This window comes from Canis lupus, chromosome X (assembly GCF_003254725.2).
Source record: "Canis lupus dingo isolate Sandy chromosome X, ASM325472v2, whole genome shotgun sequence".
NCBI lineage: Eukaryota > Metazoa > Chordata > Mammalia > Carnivora > Canidae > Canis > Canis lupus.
In genome coordinates, this window is record NC_064281.1 from 103,914,118 (window position 1) to 103,921,446 (window position 7,329).

At 40.0% G+C, this 7,329-nt stretch overlaps 1 long non-coding RNA gene across 1 annotated transcript; it reads right to left on the bottom strand.

Moving 5' to 3' along the window:
* Positions 1-287: 287 nt before the first annotated feature.
* On the bottom strand, positions 288-4,998 carry LOC112649436 (uncharacterized). Its single transcript, XR_003129576.3, has 4 exons — positions 4,701-4,998; positions 4,480-4,585; positions 3,859-4,031; positions 288-3,139 (listed from the first exon to the last, which is right to left on the bottom strand). It is a non-coding gene; the product is annotated as an uncharacterized LOC112649436 (long non-coding RNA).
* Positions 4,999-7,329: the final 2,331 nt, after the last annotated feature.

Consider the following 7,329-nt stretch of genomic DNA (forward strand, 5'->3'; position numbering starts at 1 on the left):
CATCTGATATATCAGTGTAAGTTTATGAAGTTGATAATTCCCTATCGAAGCATGCACTGACATATTTAGGGCTAAAGAAACATGATATATGTAACTGATCTTCAAGTGGCTCAGGAAAAGAGGGGACAAGGTGGCGAGAGAGAGAGAGAGAGAGGTAAATGATTAAGCAAATAAGGTAAAATGTCAATAGGAATGAAGCCAAGTAAAGGTTGTTATACACATACACTTTACACTATCTTCTTTTTAAAGATTTTATTTACTTTTTTGACAGAGAGGGAGAGAGCGAGAGAGCACAAGCAGGAGGAGCAGAAGGCAGAGGCAGAGGGAGAAGCAGACTCCCTGCTGACCAGGGAGCCTGATGTGGGACTCGATGCAGGACTCAATCCCAGGACCCTGAGATCAAACCTGAGCTGAAGGCACACTGTAACCAAGTGAGCCACCCAGGTGCCCCACTTTACACTATATTTTTCAACATTTATGTATGCTTAAAATTATTGCCAAATAAGGTTAAAAAACAACTTTAAATAGTCAAAGATTTCTTGGATACAATCCCCAAAACATACCCCATAAAAATATTGGGAAATTGGACTTCACCAAACATAAAAACTTCTGCTTTGGAAAGACAATGTGAAGAGAATGAAAAGGCAAGCCATAGACTAGGAGAAAATCTTTGCAAACCATATGAAGGACTTGTAGTCAAATGAAAGACTCAAATCCAGAATCCAGAATGATTTGCAAGGTAATGCATATCGAAAAATTTTTAAAAAGCTGAGCCTAGATCTTGTTTTCTAACACTTAAAGGAATGAAGGTAAGGCAGAGAATGGCAGGAAACACAGAATAAGAGGAATATGGAAAAGAAGACTCAGAACAAAATAGTGAAACCAAAGACCCAATAAAAATGGCAAAATCTTTGAACAGTTAGTTCACCAGAGAAAATATACACATAGCAAATAAACACATGAAAATATGACCAATCTCACTGGTTGTGAGGCAAATGCAAATGCAAATCACCCTAAGTGCCATATCAACTGTTGGTGAGGATGTGAGAGAACTGGAACTCTTACATACGCTGGTGGAATTTTAAATGTGCCACCACTTTGGAAGATGTTTTGACATTTAAAAAAAATATTCATAGAAGACATACAGAGAGAGGCAGAGACATAGGCAGAGGGAGAAAGAGGCTCCCCACGGGGAGCTCAATGCAGAACTTGATCCCAGGACCTTGGCATCACAGCCTAAGCTGAAGCCAGATGCTCAACCACTGAGCCACCGAGATGCCCCTGTTTTGCATTTATTAAAAAGTCAAACTCAAACTTATCATAGAATTCCATCCACTCTACTCTTAGATAGTTCCCTCAAGATAAGTGAAAGCATATTTCCACATAAAGACCTGTATGGGAATTTTCATAGCAGCTCCATTTATACAGCCAAGATGGGGAAACTATTCAAATGGCCACCAGTGGATTAAAGTGTGGTAGCCAAACTCTCAGCAGTGAAAAGGAATAAGGTGGTGATGTAGGCACCAAGTTAGATAATTCCAAAATAATTATGCTGAGTGAAAGAAGCCAGACAAATGCAAGTACTTACTGCATGATTCCATTCCTAGAAAATTCTCAAAAATACAAACTAATTGATGAAGACAGAAAGCAGAGGAGTAATTGCCTAGAACAGGAGGGGAAGGGATGGGCAGGCGGGAGGGATTAGAAAGGCACACGGAGAAACTTGGGGCAGTGACTAATAGGGAATATTATCTCGATTGTGTTGATGGTTTCATGGGCATGTACACATGCTAAAGCTTATCAAAATGCACGCTTTAATTAGGAACGGTTTCTTGTGTGTCAATTGTGTCTCAGTAAAGTTGTCTGGTAAAAAGCGGCTGGTAGAGTGGCTGGTACACAGCCTGCATTCACTATATGCAGGTTCTCATCTCTTTCTTAAAACAAATCTTATTTTATTTTTATAATATTAATGTATTATTTTATCTTCTTTTAAATTTTTATTTAAATTCAATTTGCCAATAGGAACTCCTACCCCCTGCTCTCAACTCTGTAGTTAATAGTGCCAAATAACACCAGTTTTCATTATAGTAGGGTTTTTTCCAGAAATTTAAAGACAAAAATTAAAACAAAACACATACACAAAAGCTGAACATCAGTAAATTCTGTACACAAAAAGAAGTGACCACTAACCATTTTTTTTAAGATTTTCAGATAGGTAGATTGAGAAGAGATACAGATTCCTTCTCCTGTTCCACCTTGTCTCTTCTTATCTCCTCCCTCCTAGTCCTTCTACTAGGCTTTGCAAAGATTCAATAGAAACAATGATCACAACCTTGGTATAAGACCTTCCAGGTCGATTAAAGAGCAAACACAAATACAAAACATTCAGATTCCATCTCAAAGACTTGGAACTCAAAAATTCATGGGAATATAGGCAGCAATATGTCTATTAACAACAACAGTGCATTGCAAAGGGGCTGTTCCTTATTGCTTCTTCACAAAGATGGAGATTCAAGGAGGCAGCAAATGATTCTCTCATTGAGGTATGTATTCTTACACACTCATTTGAAGTCCCATTCTCAGTTGAAGAAGGAAATGAGGTTGGGTAGGATGGCTTTGGGTTAGGAGATCAGAGAGGAGTTCCCCTTTGAGTTTTGATTTGAAAATTTGATTTCAAATACAGACATTTATGATGCTTACGTTAAATTTTAGGCTAAACAAAATATTTTTTCTCTGCAAATATTGACTCTCTTCTTCTTTTTTTTTATTATTGACTCTCTTCTGAGTAGAAATTGACATTAGAACTGAGGAAGAGCTCCTGCTGGCACAGATTCATCAAATATCACTGAGAGAATCCAAAGATGGATTACCGTCAACATTTCTTCTAACCCCTTAGATGGGTCCACAAAGGTGTCATAGTAACGTGTATTGTTAATGAGCAGAAGAATAAAGGTAGAGGACTGAAAGATAAATTAATGAGCAAAAACTGCAAGACAAATATTAAATCCAAGCTTCCGCTTAATTCCACCCAACCAGTGGGTCAAGTTTCTATAGGCAGAATTGTGTGGGTCCATTGTGAAGATATTCACTAGAAACTGTGGTTTGAAATATTTCTGTGTGTTCAAGTAATTCCAAAAGCCTGAAAGACAAAATAGAAAGGATAAGCTCTTCTAACAGAGACAAGTCTTAAAATTTTCATGTAGTCCAGATTAGTAACCAATTTCTCTCAAAATTCCTGTAACTCTTCGGATATTGAGTGGAATTCGCAGGGACTATTATAACAGCATGATATCAGAGGGCCTTAAATGAGTACACAGTAGACTCATGGAAAGACTAGAGTAAGCTGGCAATTTCAGGAATGGCACCCTAAGAAGGACAAAGTAGGCATTTACCAGATTTTCATGTTTTGCAAGCAGGCAAGATTGTTTCTCTGTGTAAATAGGAACACCTCGAGTTTGGATTAATCGTGGTAGGGCTTGGAATCTGTCCTGAGTTTAAGACCAACGTGAGTTTAAGGAGGCTGTTACTTAGCTTTCAAAGTTAGGGAAACCAGGGTAGAATTAATGCAATATTAGGGACTGAAGAAATAGTCTAATATTTACCAATGGATCTTGTATCTTACAATTCACGTTCATATTTTTATATTTATCTTCTAAAGGTAATAGCCATCTTGTTATTTTTTGTTGGTTTTTTGGAAAACAAAGAAAAGAGAAGGAGCAACATTTGATTACATTACATCTTTTTAATTTGCTTTTCAATCCTGTAATCCTGGGGAGAGCTGAACATATGCTCTGCTGACAGGTGGCACTAATAGGGCAATGACCTAAATGGCAAATGTGGTACCAAGGAGATGCTTACCTGTCTCTGGACTATTGGGTGTTCCATAAACATCATCCAACCTGGCGAAGTCTTACCAGAATGAAGATTTGCAATTCGTGGAATCCAGGCTTGAAAAATGCCGACTTAATCTTCAATGTAATTACGGGGCCTTTTAGTTCATCACTGTATCACGTTTCTCCATGAGTATCCAACTGGAAAAGAAAACAAAACAAAACAAAAAAAAGCAAATAAAGAAATACAAATAGAAAAAAAAAGGTGAGGGGTGGCTAATAAGTTAACTAGGCAATTTCTTTTCACCCTAACAAGGCTTTGGAGGCCTGGCTAGGAAATTTAAAACACCTCCAAGATTCCAAAAGAAACAGCCAGCACATTCTTTTTCACACATGCAAATCCTTACAGATCCTGTGAGAAAATAAAGCCTTCTTTTTAAACTCAATATTGGAATTTGAAAATAAAGGCAGAAATGTGATCTCATAATGCAGAAAAAGAGAGTTTAGGTTTACTAGATATTTTTAAACTGCCAAAATGCTCATCAACTTTTCAAAGGCCAGTATCCACCACAAGACACTCCAAGAATCCTCCCACCATCATCCCCAGTGGGTGTCCATCCCCATCTTTCTTGCCTCATGCCTTTCTTACCACGCAAATATCCATCTTCTGTCTTTCTCACCCAATCCTTGTTCTAGTACCATCTTCTCTGTTTCCTCCTTCCTCCTTTTCCCACCTTCCATTAAATGGCTATTACCTAGAATGAGGTTTAGAAAAAAGGTCATAGGCAAGCATCATTCAACCTTTTCATTTTAAACACCAGATGAAGAGAAAATGCCACATTTGTTTCCCTTGGGGAAGAAAAAGATTACTTTTTATTTATGGGACTTTGAATTTTTTTTTCTCCTGTAGGTCAAGGGTAACAAGAACAAGTTCTCCACCCTTGATTTATGAAGCCAATGTTGGGCACTGACGAGGATAGCAGGATGAGGGAACAGCAGGAATCCAGGAAAACTTTTCCATTCCCTGTTGTGAGGGTTGTTTATTGAACCCCTGCCTTCAACACACTTCCTGAGCCATGGAAGGAACATGCTCTTGCAATTGCTCTGCTGCCGTTGCCATGGATCACAGTCACTACTTCTCTTGGTGGGAGGGACTTGGCCCCTCTTGACTGCTTAATGCTTTGGAGATGTAGCAAGATGGAACCTTTATATGTAAAAAAAAAAAAAAAAAAAAAAAAAAAGCAAGCCAGCCAGCCAGGTGGGACTGGCCGTGACATTTCCTATCCAGCAGCATCTGGGAGAGTTGCTAACACTCCTGTTGTTTTCTTGGTCTCTCCACCTAATCTTCTGGCTCCCCCACATCCTGTTGCTGTGTTGCCAACAATTCCACAGGCCCCAGGACACTGAAATTTACTGAAACACCATCCTCCGTGTACTTGTTTGGGTTTTGAAGGAAATGTCACAGGGGGCTTTGTAATCAGGAGATGCTTGGGTGATACTGAACATGTTAAAAAAACAAAATTCTGTATTTATGTATTTCTTTCTACAGGTGCCTGTCCTGATGCTCCCCCTGGCACTTGGGCTTCCTTTCTCTATAGGCCTTATCCTAGACGCTGACTCTCTACTTTAATTTAAATGCATATTCTTAGGTTTAGTTTATACTTGCTTAACTTAGAATGATAACCAGCACCCCATATTGCCCTTTTAACACTTTGCCATTATATGCTGTGAACAAAAGAAAGAGCATTATTATCAGTGGAAACCTCAAGTTTTAATAATCAGAGAATCTTGAAGTTATATGAAACCTTATTATGGTTGCTGGGCAATGTGTTTTTGAGATCTCAGAGCAACAACCACAGGATGGCCAATAACCTGTATGATATGGCCATGGGATGAAAAATGCCTTGGTTGTTTCTCCTGGGTTTTTCATCCTCAACTCTGATTTTGGGGGGTATCCCCTCAGTTTGTACCGTGACCTCTCCCAGCAACCTGATGTGGACCTTGGTTCCCTTTCCAACCCATGCTCTCAGACCACGGATTGCACCTATATCCTGCTCATTCCTTCCCAGTACAGAGTCCTCTGCTCCTGATTTTGAGGCTGCTAGAGGGGCCCTGGGGTCTCAGGCCCTGGTACCACCATTTGAAATGCATGCATCCTGAGAGACCACTAACTCTGGGAAACGAACAGGAAGTAGTGGAAGGGGAATTGAGTGGGGGGATAGGGTGACTCAGTGACAAGCACTGAGGGGCGCACTTGATGGGATGACCACTGAATGTTAAACTATATGTTGGCAAATCAAACTCCAATAAAAAATATACAAAAAAATGCATGCATCCTAGGCCCCACCTCAAGACATGATTTCATAGTGTGGGTGGGTCTCAGAAACTGGCATCCTTCAGGTGATCCTGATAAAGCCAGACCTCACTTTGAGAAACCAGTCTGTTGACACTGCACTCTCATTTCTCTCCTCCTCCTCAGTCTTCTCTCTGACGTTTCCTTTTTTTAATCCACTTTAAAACTAACAATTCCTCAAGAAAATATAATCTCTATGGTGGGCCTAGAAGTCTGCCTTTTAAAACAACCCCTCAGAGACGCCTGGGTGGTTCAGCAGTTGAGCATCTGCCTTTGGCTCAGGGTGTGATCCTGAGATCCTGGATCCAGTCCCCCATGGGGCTCCCTATGGGGAGCCTGCTTCTCCCTCTACCTATGTCTCTGCCTCTTTCTCTCTCGCTGTCTCTCATGAATAAATAAATAAATCTGTAAAATTAAAACAACCCCTCAGTTAATTCTGATGCATGTTTTTTACAGACCCCATCTTTAGAAAGATTAAGTTAAAATGTCTTATACGCAGGGGAAGGGTGTGATTATATTTGGGTTCTGGAAAAATCACCCTGGTAGCAGTAGCGATAGTATAATATGGAACTGAAGTCTGGGTTTTGTCACTTCTGGCTGTATGTCCTTTCTCTTTCACTGTCTTTCTCCTGTCCTCCCCTTCCTAGAGGAAGGAATTCTGAGATGCTTTGCCCACAGACTTTCTCTTGTCCGTGGATGAAGTAGCCAACTTCATGCCTTCAAATATTATTGGCATGAGGATGATTCCAAAATCTCTCCTGCTATCCTTTGTGCCATGCTATAGGCCCTCATTTCTGGATGCCCACCAGTACCTCAAATGCAGAACATCCACAAATTAATACAGCATCTTGTCCCCAGAAGACCTCCATCATCCTGTTTGCTCTTGCTTTGAATAGCACTGCCCTTCCAGTTACCCCTCACCCTCCCTTGTCCTTCACATTCAAATCTTCTCAATTCTACCTTCTCAAAAATCCCTGGTTTTGATTCCTTTCTCTCTAGTTGCCATTTTGATGTGCTAGTTCATTTCCGTGTTTCAAACACTTCATGACTACTGATTTTCTTCATCCACCATACTTGCTAGGCAGGCATTCAAGACCTTCCTTGATTTGGCTTCAATCTACTTTTCCAACTCCATCCTATTACTCT